This window comes from Lactuca virosa, chromosome 5, assembly GCF_052849685.1.
Source record: "Lactuca virosa cultivar CGN04683 chromosome 5, Lactuca_virosa_CGN04683_v6, whole genome shotgun sequence".
Classification (NCBI taxonomy): Eukaryota; Viridiplantae; Streptophyta; class Magnoliopsida; order Asterales; family Asteraceae; genus Lactuca; species Lactuca virosa.
In genome coordinates, this window is record NC_136430.1 from 350,577,422 (window position 1) to 350,592,278 (window position 14,857).

Below are 14,857 nucleotides of genomic sequence, written 5' to 3' on the forward strand. Positions count from 1 at the left end.
TTTCGCATACGAGCTCCGTTTTCGACGTTCTTTATATCCACGCGTAGGCGGGAACGTACTCTACAACTTTTTTATAGACTCCGTTGGCTAATTTTGAATTTATTTTTAAAGTTATATTTTTAACAGGCCGGGACAGGGTTGGTCCGTTAAAAATTCATAACTTCTTCATCCGACGTCCGTTTTCGTCTGTCTTTTTATCGTTACACTACTATTAACGAGATCTTCGATTCTCATTTATGTTGTGTTGGCTAAAAATCGCTCGTTCTAATATTCGAACTCCGGGTTGTATCCCGCTGAGCCAAAACTCCGAAAAATCATAACTTCCTCATACGAATTCAGATTTGGGTGTTCTTTTTATGGACGCTCTCGGTTTAACATATTATATGACTTTCATTTAGATTACTAAGGCCAAAAAGTCCTCTATCGTAAATTCACTATTTTCGCTTCCCGGTGCCGTGCCGGTTCCGCCGCGAAACTTCGACGGGCCATAACTTCTTCGTTATAATTCGGATTTCGGCGTTCTTTATATGTACGAAATCCTTGTAACACATGCTACAACTTTTATTAAGACTATTCATTCTAAATAGCCTTATATCAAAAATTCGTTTTCGACACTTATCGTCTCTAAATTGACCAGCCCGGATCTACGGGCGTTACAATTATCTCCCCCTTAGGATGATTACGTCCCGGAATCATCAACAAAACAGTGCTTGTATGATGACTCCATACGTTATCTTTTCATCCTAGGTAATAATCGTAACTCTTATGTCATTTCAAACGAGTATTTAACTCTTGGACTTCTTGACTATTGGCGGTGCTCAATCTTGCACCCGCTCTTCATACGGTGTTGGACTTTCAATTGTAACCTTCGAGTTACAATCTTGATCCTTATTTGAAACTCCTGATCCTTTGTAAACAGACTTTACTTTGATTATCGTAATAGACTGATGGGTCATGTTCTAATGGCCTCTCATCGTATGATGCAATGCTTAGACTCAGGTCTCTTAGAGTCAAATTCCAAAAAGGAATATACCTTCCTTAATGTTATAATGTGAGATAATCATATTCTAGTATGCAGCACTTCTAGCTACAAGCTTCTTACTTTAACAACGATCGTTGAACTTCTATTGATTGCTTCGATTATCTTTCACTTCAATCTTTTGGCTTAGGTCAGATGCTAAATCGAACTTGGTTCTCTAAACCATGTAACATACTCATCTTAGTCGGACTCAATTTGATATGACCAGTTGGGTCGGAATAACAATCTTCTTCTTAGTCATTACCGAAACGATGGTAACGACATATTTGAACAAAATGGAATCAATTACTAGCTTCTTGGTAACCTTGTGACTTTCCCTGATCCAAGCGTGAGTCTTGTGCTTCCGGTAGTATAGGCCTCTACTACCATTCACACCTACTCATACTCATCCCAAGTATTGTCTCGCAGTTTTCCAAGTCGTCATACAAGAAAATCACTTAACAACTTAACACATCAGATAGCAAAACGAAGGTTTTATATTATTCCTTGAAATGATTACATAGGTGTTCAAGTTCACCCAAAACTATGCCTCTAGTAGGCTACATCATACGATACTATGGCTACTGCATAACTCGATCTTCGGATATGAACTCCTCATCCTTAATTTCTCGCGTCGTTTTCTACTTCGTCAAGGATCATGTGGAATTCCCTTGGCCTTGGTGGCATTTCTGGCCTTGCTGCCTCGTTTTTCTTCGGGCAGTCTTTAGAAACATGCCCATCTTTGTTACATCTGTAGCACACCCTCTTGTTGGATGTACACTTGCTGGCGTAATGCCCTGTCTTTCCACATTTGTAGCAAGTCACCTCCTCGCTACATTTCCCGAAGTGTTTCTTTTTACACTTATTGCACCACTTAGCTTTGCCTCCTCCTCCTCCTTCAGACTTTGAGAATTTCCTTTCTTTGTTAGATTTTGAATATCCTTCATACTTCCTTTTCTCGCCAACTTCAGCTCTCTCCAGACCCTTTTCCCTAATCTGAGTCTCAACATTCCTGGCTGGCCAGATGGCGGCTTTCAAAGTGGTTGCTTGCTTGACCATTGGACCAAAGTCCGCTGGTAATCCATGGGCAAAATTGTTGACCTTGGAGAGCTCAGTTGGAACTAGGTAAGGAACAAGCTTCATCTTCTCTGTAAAACTTGCAGCATACTCAGTGATACTCATCCTTCCTTTCTTCAGATTTTGAAACTCATTGTTGATCTCCAGAAGATCCTGCTCAGAGCAATACTGCATTTTTAGTTGCACCACGAAATCTTCCCAAGACATCTTTCTTGCTTCTCCTTTGGGCATCGTATTAGCTAGTAGCTTCCACCAGCTCAGTACTCCATACCTTAACAGAGGAACTGCGACAGCGGTCTTCTCTCTGTTGCTATACTCGCAACTCTCAAACATTGTCTCCATCTCGGAGATCCAGTCCATAACTTCCATCGGTGTTGGGCTTCCAGAAAGACTCGAGGGTTTGGATGCCATGAAATCCTTGTACTTGCATTCACGTCCGTCATTTCCTCCATCTTGATTGTTTCTCCTAATCACCGGCGGATCATAAATCATTTAGCACATTTAGGCATTTTCCCTAAATAAGCTAGTGCTTGTGTCTATTCAGGTGTATTACCTAAATTTAGCAGATACACTCCTCATGATCATTGCTTAGCATTCTAAGTTTAAGTCTAGAAATAAATCCTTATTCCTAGTTCGCTTAAACTAATGCTCTGATACCAACTGTGACATCCCCATTTTCACGGCCAGAAAAGACCGATTTTGTTTATGATTTGTTTGAAAATCAGAGTAACATTTTAAATAAAAGTGTTGCGGAATTTGTTCCAAGAAAAATATGATCAATACATTATCAAATCATTTCCTAAGAAACGTATTTTTATTCATTTCAAAAAATTTTGGATGTCATCGTCAATACAGAAACATAAGCATAAACAGAACTTACATTCATTATCACTAGTGATTTATATCCCCTTAATCTCTCAGTGTAATGTAACTTCATATCGACACCTGCGCTACAAATAAGCTTGAGTGGGTCAGGTTGGGAAACCTGGTGAGTACATAGCGTTTTCAACCCACAATAATATAATTATTATGTTTAAACATCAAACAATCAACCCAACTACCCATCCCCATTATCTTCCTTATTCTTAAGGGTCTACCCTAAGAGTCATCTATCCTGCATTTGTTCATTCCGAATTCCCTTGCTTCTAGGATTTATAAAACAGGCACTAAGTCCATAGCTGCCAATGCTCGTTCGTAAAGCACTAATTCCATAGCTGCTAAAGTTCATTCATCGGGTACTAAATCCATAGCTACCAGTGTGTATCTAATAGGTACTAAGTCCATAGCTACCAATGTTTATCTATCAGGTACTAAGTCCATAGCTACCAGCGTTTATTCAATTGGCACTAAGTCCATAGCCGCCGAAGTTATTTATTAGGCACTAAGTCTATAGCTGTCTATGTTCACTCATATCATCTTTCATCTCTCATCATTCATCTACCCATGTTTACCCATCATATTTGTAGATATAAAATACATATATAGTTTAAATCATTTAAAAGACGTATAAAAACATTCATCCAGCATAGACAACAAGTATTCAGACAGTATGCACACATAGCACGTAGTTTATATAAAATACTTCATATCTATGTGTAAGATGAAAGTAACTATGTACTCACCCGATAAGGTGGTGACTCTGTACTCGTACAGCGCTTTGTTTACTTAAAACAATTTCCTTCGACAAAACCTAGTATCATTGCCACTAAAGTTTAGTCTAGTATTTACCGTGACTAATTATTAGTCTTATTATTATTATTATTATTATTATTATTATTATTATTATTATTATTATATAAGCATTTAAACCATACTTTTCACCCACTATGTACAGACAGGGGCCAGACATGAAACACCGGAGGGTAGGACCATTTTGGCATATAGCACTTCTGAAATCCAACAACCTAAGCGGCCCTTCAAACCAGATTCCCCGTACCGCGAGTGGTTAAAAAGATATTATAACGACACTTATATAAGTCATAATAATAGCTCAAATATTTATTATAAGGTCTTAATAACGTTACTATAATTAAATAAAAAGCTATATTAAAAATAGCGTAGGCGTAGCTCACTTACAGCGGGTTTTCTTAAAAAAACCGGGCTTCGCTTGGAGCAGCGTTTCCGAGCCGAAAGGCTCTTTTTCTCGAGGCTTCCAGGGCCTCAGGGCTTCCTTCGGGTGCTAGGGGGTTTACCTAGGCTTTAGGGCGGGGGGGGGGGGTAGGGAGGTAGTGAGAGAAAGTAGAGAGAGAAAGTAGTGATGGAAGGGGTGAGAAAGCCGGCTGCCCAACAGGTAACGACACTTCGGTGGGCCGACGTGGCTCGTGTTGGTTCACAGAAGACAGCAGTACGCGAGGCGTTCCGAACCTCGTACACGAGGCTTAAGGAGAACGTTGGACGTCCGAAGACCTACGATGGGCGTACCCCTCGCACAGCCTTCGTGATTTGCACTTCCGACTTCAAAAATTCGTATCTTTCGCATACGAGCTCCGTTTTCGACGTTCTTTATATCCACGCGTAGGCGGGAACGTACTCTACAACTTTTGTTTAACTCAGTCGGCTAATTTTTAATTTATTTTTAAAGTTATATTTTTAACAGGCCGGGACAGGGTTGGTCCGTTAAAAATTCATAACTTCTTCATCCGACGTCCGTTTTTGTTTGTCTTTTTATCGATAAGCTACTATTAACGAGATCTTCGATTCTCGTTTAGGTTGTGTCGGCTAAAAATCGCTCGATCTAATATTCGAACTCCGGGTTGTATCCCGTTGAGCCGAAACTCCAAAAAATCATAACTTCCTCATACGAAGTCAGATTTGGGCGTTCTTTTTATGGACACTCTCAATTTAAAATATTCTACGACTTTCGTTTTGATCACTAAGGCCAAAAATTCCTCTATCGTAAATTCACTATTTTCGCTTCCCGGTGCCGTGCCGGTTCCGCCGCGAAACTTCGACGAGCCATAACTTCTTCGTTATAATTCGGATTTCGGTGTTCTTTATATGTACGGAATCCTTGTAACATATGATACAACTTTAATTAAGACTATTCATTCTAAATAGCCTTCTATCAAAAAGTCGTTTTCGACACTTATCGTCTCTAAATTGACGAGCCCGGATCTACGGGCGTTACAAGAATCACTATCCTCATATTTTTGCTAATACGTGATTCCAAGGATGGAATCATCCTAAGGGGGAGAGAACTGTAACGCCCGTGTTTCTCGCTAGGCATTAATAAAACGATGTAATAGTTAGGGTCAACAATTGTAACCTATTTGATGTAATAAAGAAGAATTATTTGAGTATTATGTGATCTATGTGCAATATATGTGCTTATAACGATATAATAAAATAGGAATAAAATACATGTCTAAAATAGAGTAATACTTAAACCTAATATCCTTGAAGAAATTTGAAGAAGTCGTGACAAGGATTTTGGAGATATAAGGAACATTTAAATCAGACTTATAACGACGAAGTCATGATCCGTTGAAGTTTTGCGATTAAACAGGCACAGCTCTCCATATCGTAAAAAGTGAGATTTTGATAAAATACTTTTTAACCTTAATGATTTAAACAAAAGTCGTATTAGTCGTTAAACCGAGAGCATACATATAGAGAACGTCAAAGTCTGACTTCATTAGAGGAAGTTATAATTTTTCTAAGATTTAGCATTGCAGTATACAGCTTAGAAATCGACTTTAAGATCGGTCGATTTTTAGCCGAAATGATCTAAACAAGAACTGAATATCTCGTTAATAGGAGTTGAACGATATAAAGACAGTCGAAAACGGACGTCGGATGACAAAGTTATGCATTTTATACGGGCTTTAATAGTCTAAGCCTGTGTGAAATATATAAACTCAAAATTTGATGATGAAGTCTAAATGAAAGTTATAGATCCCATCGATAGCTACATGTGGATATAAAGAAGATCACAAAACGGAATCTATATGAGGAAGTTATGCAATTTTGAAGTTTGAGATTTGTTGCAAGCGTGTGCGCCTCGCGCACGACGTCCTAGAAGCTGTCACAATGCCCCAACCAATGATCACCATGTTTCAAGCATTTAGAGGGGAAGAGTAGCGACCAAGCCAGTGCGTGGCGCACATGGTCTTGGGTGCGGCACGCAAGGACATTTCTCAGCCTATAAATAGCTTCTTAATGTTCTTTCATTTGACTTATCTCCAAAGCTCTTTATCTCTCTCTCTCTCTCTCTCTCTCTCTCTAATTCTACTTCTTTTGGTCCGAGATTCTCTTAGTACTTAGGATATTTTGGCAAGTTCATAGGTCCCTAGGAGCCCGGTATCTAGTAGCTATTAGCCCGAAGTTCCGTCAGTGTAATTTCCAGACTTTTGTCTAAGGAATCCATGTAAGTTAAATCACACTATATCTCATTTTAGTGTAATTTATATTTAAATTCATAGTCGTTGTTATGAATTTATAAATAATAAATATCATTAATTCCAACTTATAATACTGATTGATCTACTTACAGGAGAGGTGACTAGAATGGTCATGTTGGCTTGGTTGTTGGATTTCAGTAAGGCTATATGCCGAAATGGTCATGCCTCCCAACTATCATGCCTGGATTATCCTTAATTGGTAGAAGTATCAGTATTCATTGGAATAATTGATAGGACTACACTATTTTCAGTCACATAGAAGATTAGGCTAAGACTTGGTGATAATAATACTAGGTTACGTCAAAGGAAAAGTCAGTTGCTAGAAGCGAAGCGTTGTCCGAGTTTTGAGTCATCACTTTAACAAGTGAGTGCATAATTACTTTCATATTACACATAGATATGAAGTATTTAAGATAATTACGTACTATATGTGCCTATTATCTATTTTCCTGATATCTATACTAGATGAACGATTTATACATGTTTTACTTGATTCAAACTGTATATGTATTTTTATACTTATAAATATATTAGGTAGAGATGGGTAAATAAAAGACGATATAGATGATGAGAGGTGAAAGATGATATAGATGATGAGAGGCATTGACTTAAAAATAATATAGTTATCTAGCGGAGTATAGATGATGACCACGGACTATTCTAGACAGTCCAGTGGAACGCTAGCAGTATCGCAACCTATAGGTGTTTTTGAACTAAGTATTCCCCAGGTACTCCATCCCCCCCCCCTCCCAAGTTCCCTTATTGACATATATTGCTAAGGTATCCCCTAAGCATTATTGTCTATCCTCAACATGATCCTTAGGACAGGTCCCCTAAATTAGATGTTTTAGGGACAGAAAGTGAGGATAACGAGAATAGGTAATCGGGTTGAATGTTTTGATGAGAATATATAATTAAAAGAATTTAATTATTGTGGGTTGAAAACCCTATGTTCTTACCAAACTCTCATGTCTGACCCACTCAGTTTCTTGTATTTCAGGTAGAGGTATAAGAGCACATGTGGGATGATCAGATGTGAGATTTAGGGATTATAGGTCAGTAGAATAATAGATGTTTGTAATGCATGTACTATTTCTGTTTATGCTTATGTACTGTATTGACAATGACAGCCCAACATTTTTAATATAAATAAAATACATTTCTTCGGAAATGCTTTGATAATATCTTTATCATATTTTTGGAACAAATTCTGCAATATTATTCTTCACAAAGGATACTCTGATTTTAAAGTATAAAAAATCGGTCTTTTCTGGCCGAGAAATTAAGGATGTCACAAAAATTGATTAGTTGCATTGATTTATTATTTTTAATATTAAAACTCTTAAACCTTCCATTAAGGTCATTAAACACCTATAAACATGAAAAGTTGGTTAATTGCATTGAAAGATTATTTTAATATAAACTCATTAATTTCAGCTAAACGTTATTTAACATTAAACCATTACTATACAAAATACTTTATCAGTTTATGTCACTCAATGGATACATATGATATTTATTATCAATATTCGTTAGCATTATACCATAAAATATTTGAGAAAAATTATGATTTTATATATAAATAATGAGAGCGGTAATGAAATAATATACGTCAACATTAAAGTTTAGGAAGTTGATTAATTATGTTTAATATTTGTAATTCATAGTTTGAGTTTATAACGAAAGAAATATGAATGATTTTTGTAATAAAAAGAAGGCAATGTAACCATAGTCTTATTAATACATGCATTGTGAAACTTTTCTTCTTAGACTTATCGGTAATTAACTACTATAAATACGCTTTTATATATATATATATATATATATATATATATATATATATATATATATATATATATATATATATATATATATATATATATATATATATATATATATATAACAAATAACAAAACAATCAGACATATGTTGATTTCCATAGATAACAAATAAGAAAAATAATATGGAAAACTATTATACATTTTAATAACTTAAAAACAATAAACATCTATTATGACACTTATATTAAAAACATATTGAACACTAATAACTCTCACATTTTTCCTACCAATTGAAGTTATTAGTTTTTTTCGTATTACCTCTCGTCTCAAACCCTATTATCACAAGAAAAATAATTCAATTGCAATAATTAAGGATGCGAAAAAATCTATGCAAACCGTAGTTTACTATACAAAATATGTAACTTTTCATTTTACTACCAAATGATGTAATATTTTGTCAATAATTTATTTAACCAGATTAAACATGGTTGTTGCAGTACTAGAACAACAAAGCAACCCATGCTAGCCATTTATGTTTTTTAGCAGCAAGCTTATGTTACTAAGATATACCAATCATTGTGATCAATATTGATATGTAAAAGATGCACCAAAATTAATAATGATTTTGGAGTTGATTTTGAGCATAAAAATATTGATTGTGGTAAGTTTAGCATTGATATTGAAAATAGAAAGAGAATTACAAAGTGTCGTGGTAATTAGGTAGATAAAGGTTGTATCAACTCCTTAGTATCATCAATTTCGAACTTGTATTCATTTTAGAGAAGTAGGAATTGAGTATGCGATGTTAGAAAATCTATTGATATGGTTGTGTGGAATTTTAAAGTTTAATTTGATGGAATGTTTAGTCATTATGCAGACTGTAACCTTGAAAACCTTGTGCAAGCACATACCGAGTTTAACAAAAATCATATAGTAAAAACATTTTGTTGCAATTCACATCGCCTTAAGAAAGAGTGCAAAGTCATGAAAATGTAGGACATGTAAATTCACAATGATAGTAAAGTCATAACATGTATGGGATTTGGATGGGGAAACTTTATGTGAAATGTTTTGAAATCTTATATAGTGATTGACATGGTCGTTTGATGTGCAAAAAGTATCTTCTTAGTTTTAAATTTATAACCTAACAAACGTTTACTATCTATGCACCTATAGGCAGTATACCTAGTCAGTTTATAGCTTAGCTCAGGTAAGTCGGGTGTCGATCACAGGGAACGAAATTCAATTAATTAAATTAACTACTTCTAATTAAACTATGATTGGGGGGTTACTGGTTTTTCAAGATCAGAATAACTTAATATCAACTAGCAAACAAGCAGGCAATGAAAACAAAGTAACTTCAAGAATTAAAAGAATACTTCTGCCTAGATCCGATTTCACTTTATCCTATGGTTGATTTTTTATGGATAGATTATATTGATTACCAATTATCTAGCTATTATGATCAAATATATAGGCCTACCGATTTATGAATGACAAAGCAATGATCATGCACAAGATCAACACTAAATTGATAATAGCACAATTAGAATATGAATGATATGAGTTACTCTCCTATGATCAATTCAAGCAACCAAGCACAAACTAAGATGTGATTAGTAAAAGGAGATTAGCCTTTCATTGTAGCAGAAAAACACATTAGATTTCAGTAAATAAGGTAGACATAAGTTTAATAAGCAAACCAACCAGATCAATGATAAATATCTTCTAAATCTTCTTCAATCCTTGAGCTCTCTTGAATTTCGGCTTCCTCTAGGTTTCTAAGGGTTTATTATTCGCAAATAACCTAAAAGAACCAAATGCATGCCTCTAATTTCGACCGAATGTCCGGAACTTTATAATTGAGGAAACCTGACCACCACTTCATGGTTGACCGCCACCACGACGTGGTCTTCGTATTAATCCCATATCTGCCACGTCAACATAAGGGTCATGATCTTCCAATCACCACGTCGCGGTTAAGGCACCGCGACGTGGTCTTGAGACCTTTTCTTTTCTTCTTTTGTTTTATCTCCGGTTTCCTACTTCCCGCTCCTCGTATGCTTCGTTTTTGTCCCGAACAAGTCTTCACAGCTACAAAACACAATTTAAACATATTAAGTATTTTTTGTCCCATATTAAGCATACCTGTAGCTAAAAGTATTAGAAATACGCATTAAATATGTAGTTAATTATGCACATATCAAAATACCCTACACTTGTCCTTTCCTTGCCCTCAAGCAAAACTGATTTTATTATTATCATATCAAGACTTTAGCTACCAATATCGCACAAGACAATCCATTTTGAGCCTCTCCATTACTCCAAGACCGCAATGCATGTATTTGTGTCTAATTTTTCCTAAGAACCTCTCCAATCCTAAATACTCACAATCTTCATAAACACTAGCCCACTTCTTTTAAACAACGCTCGTTTTATGCATCCCTCCGAATCCATCCCCATAAAACTTTCTTAACCTCAATGTATTTTTGGTTAAACCCCCAAACATACATATGGAAAAATAACTTAGAAAATAAAAAACTACAATAAATAACTTGGCCATTTTGCCATATTCTTCACTTCTTTAAGATCTTCATACTTTGCAAACTTTTATTCACTTTACAACTTTTTTTTCTCTTTTCTATTTTTCTTTTTTTTTTTCAAAACTCTCCCCCCCCCCCCCCCCTCCCCTTCTCATTTTTTTCACTCAAAACTAAAAATCCTATAAAACATATGCTTAAGCAAGAGAACTTAACTTCAACCTTTATTGGTTAAAGCTATTAGTCTAAAGTGCAATGACTATATAAACTCTCTTGGATACATTTATGGTACACGATGCTAAACATATTGCGACCCTCAAACTAAGCAAGGTCGTGTTTTTGTTCCATTATTTCACTAGTATAGGGAAGCGACAAATACACTATAACATATATTGGCTCAAATAAACATTGAAACTCGCATCAGATCTTCCCACACAACACTAGCAACCTAGATCTCAACATAAAAAATATTTTACTAGATTCAATTTTAGATTATTGTTTCAAATCTTTCTAATAATTTTTTTATCCTAGTCATTTTTCAATTCTTTTAATCAGAATGCTTGCTTTCCTAGATTCAACCCCCTACCCCACACTTAAATGATGTAATGCTCCCATTGCATACTAAAACAATTAAGTTCATATAATTAAAAAGGAAGAATTGGACCAGACTCCCCTTGGGTAGTAGTGGCGAGATCGAATTCTGAAAGTGTGTGGAAAGCTTGGAATTCTCGTATAATGGCTGGAAACAGTACTATGGACCATCTTCTTGTGAATGCAAATGAGCCGGATTGGAATAAATCAAAGAACCATTCTTGAAAAATGTGTTAAACCAGTGCCACGTCGTGGGAAAGCATCGCCACAACGTAGTGTAAAGCTGAAAATCTTGAATGGTTAGTCAAAATAAAATCGCCACAATGTGGTGTAGATGGCCACGTCGTGGTTCCTTTTCAGATCGAATTTTAAGATCAATAGCATGGCATCAACTCTTTGTAACGTTTAGGATCATTCTCGATCTTCTTTTTTTCAGTAAATATCATTCAAAGTGCACTTTCTCTTCATCATGGGGGAACCCCACACTTATCTAAAAACATGGTCTTCGATTGTGATCTTCAAAATTGCACGACTTCTTCATCCATTAAGACCTTTATCGCTTTACGTACTTCCATTTATAAAACTACAAAAAAATTTAGAAGACTAGAGAAACACATGATCAATTGGTTAGACTAAAAATAAAAACAAAAAACAAAAATAAAACTCAAAACAAAAAAGAAATAAAATGAAAACTCTAAAAATCAGGTTGCCTCCCGAGAAGCGCTTCTTTTTGAGGAGTCGTGAGTGAGACTCCTTCCCACTCTACGTTGTTGAAGTTGGGATTGGGATCTCCCCTTGCTCTTTTTGCTCCTTCCATATTTGCTTGTAAGCTTGAACCCTTCTCTTGTAAGCCTTCTTCGAATTATCCTTATTCTTCTTGTTGGCATTTTCCTCATGCTTACGCTTCACCCCTTTTCCTTGCTTCTTTTCCTTGTTCACCTTCTTGTTTTCTTCCATGGGACCTTCCTCTTCTACCTCCATCTTTACCAAAGTTGGCTCCTTCAATTCCTCACCTATGTCTTCTTCAACTATTTCTACTTCTTCATACAAGTCCTCATCTAGTTCACCAACTTCTTCCTCCTCTTGAACCTTGGGTGTAGTAAACGTAATCACCTCAAATATCATAAGAATCGAGGCTCTTGGCTTCAAACATTTGACTTTTTCAACATTGGGCTCCGCCCAAACCTTAAGTTCTTCTTCCATTATCTTTTCAATTGCAACTTGTTCATCACAATCTTCTTCAATGGCATCCATATTTGACACTTCATCTTTAGGCTCTTCATGATTCACTCTAGGACTCGTCTTAAAGGTAATAGCATCATCTTCCACACGAAGTGTGAGCTTTGAGTCGTGGATGTAAACTAATGCTCTTGCGGTACTCAAAAATGGTCTTCGTGAAATAATTGGAAGCTTTTCATCCTCCTTCATGTCGAGAACTATGGGTTGAAATTTAGTTAGTGAGAAGTCAAAATACATTGAGTCTGTAAGGGTTTGAAATAAGAATGATTTCGACTCTATATGTATTTACAAGGTACATTTTTTTCCGATGCTAGAATGTATAGACCTTGTATTTTTTGATGAGTCTGTTGTACCCTATAAGTAGGATAAGTATTTGAGTCGAGAGTAAATTTTGTGCTCTTCAATTTGTAAACACTCTCAAATATCTTGTACTCTTTACAGATTAATACGATCCAATCAGATCATATTTACATGATGTGTTCTTCCTGTTTTCTTTGATTGATTACGTTGAAACATCCCAAAAATATAGTCCAAAAATTTCGTTTTAAAAATCATTTAAGAAAACCATAATGCATTCACATCATAATAAAATCACAAACCATGTATCCAAACATCATATCCAATTACTGTATCAAAACCATGTATCAAAATATCAGAGTCTAAAACATCCCAGGCTGAAAACTGTGGTGTGTGTCATGCAGTCATCCCGAGCTCTTCCCCTTACTAGCGGAAGTACCTGAAACCAAAACTGAAAACTGTAAGCACGAATCTTAGTGAGTCTCCCCAACTACCACATACAATACACATATCACATAAACATATCTTGGGCCCTGCCCCTGCTACATCGAGTCAAGCTCAACATCGGTTTTCCCGGTATCGGGCCCCGCCTGGCATCGACCCCTGTTCGGCATCGGGCCCCACCCGGCATCGAGCACATCTCAGAATACATATAAGCATAATCAATAATACACATAAACTTAAGCATATAACATTAACATTTAAACATTCCTCGGGCCCCGCCCGGCATCGGACCGTAATCTGGTAACATACTAACATTCCTCGGGACCGCCCCAGCATCAGACCGAAGTCCGGAAACATACAATACAAACACATGCAAGAATCACAAAGACATCAAGCATACAAGCATTCCTCGGTACCACCGCGGCATCGGATCGAGATCCGGAAAAGCATATAAACCTACATCGGGCCCCGCCCGACATCGGACCATAATTTGGAACTACTACTAACTAAACAGGCCGGCCTTGGTGCCTTAGACTCATTCCTAATGGAAGAAACTCACCTCGCAAAGCTGACAGCTGAATCTCACAGTGAGGAATCTCTAGTGGCTTCTCCAATAACTCCCCGACTATCATAATCATAACAACACTTAGTCAAAAATCCATAATCCTTCTTAGTGTAAAATGACTAGTTTACCCCTTAGTCTACTTTGGACCATGACCTAGGCCCAATTCTTCTAACCTTTCCAAACTCACTAAAGGCCCACTAATGGCCCAATTTTCTAAATTGGGCACAACTCCTCGAATGGGCCTTCCCCTTAAGTCCAAACATGTCCTTGGTCTATTATCTGACTTATGATAGCCCATTTCGGCCCAACATCTGCTAAGACCAAAGATTGGCCCAAACCGAGTCCCAAATGTTGCAAAGCCCAAAGTCTGAGAGTACGCTGAGCGTACTCCTTTGTACGCTACGCGTACAACTTGCATGGCTTGTACGCTGCGCGTACTGGCGTGTACGCCCAACGTATTACTCTGTTAAGCCATGTTCTTCCAAACTGCTTGATCCCTTAACACATTAAGTACATATTACAGATCTGGTTCCATTGTCATGTTTCAACTCATAAAGTCGGTTACTTGGTGGCTTGCAACCCACCAAATAAACCCAGACTTGACTTATAACAACTGACATCCATGGAAAAGGCTAGATCTCATGCATGGTTACAAATGGGCCCTAAAGATTGAAACTTTACTGTTTATGGGACACCTTTAGCACTAAGGGTGGCAACCCTAAGCCTAAATACGAAGTTGCACCATAAAAATCCATTCTTTGGACCTAAAAAGGTCCAAAACTCCATAAACCTAGATCTAATCATTCATGAGGAAAGTTGGAACTTTTATACCTCCAATGAGCGCCAAATGGTGAGGTAATCTCAGATCCTTGAGCTCAAGATACTCAAGTTCTTCTTCTCCAACT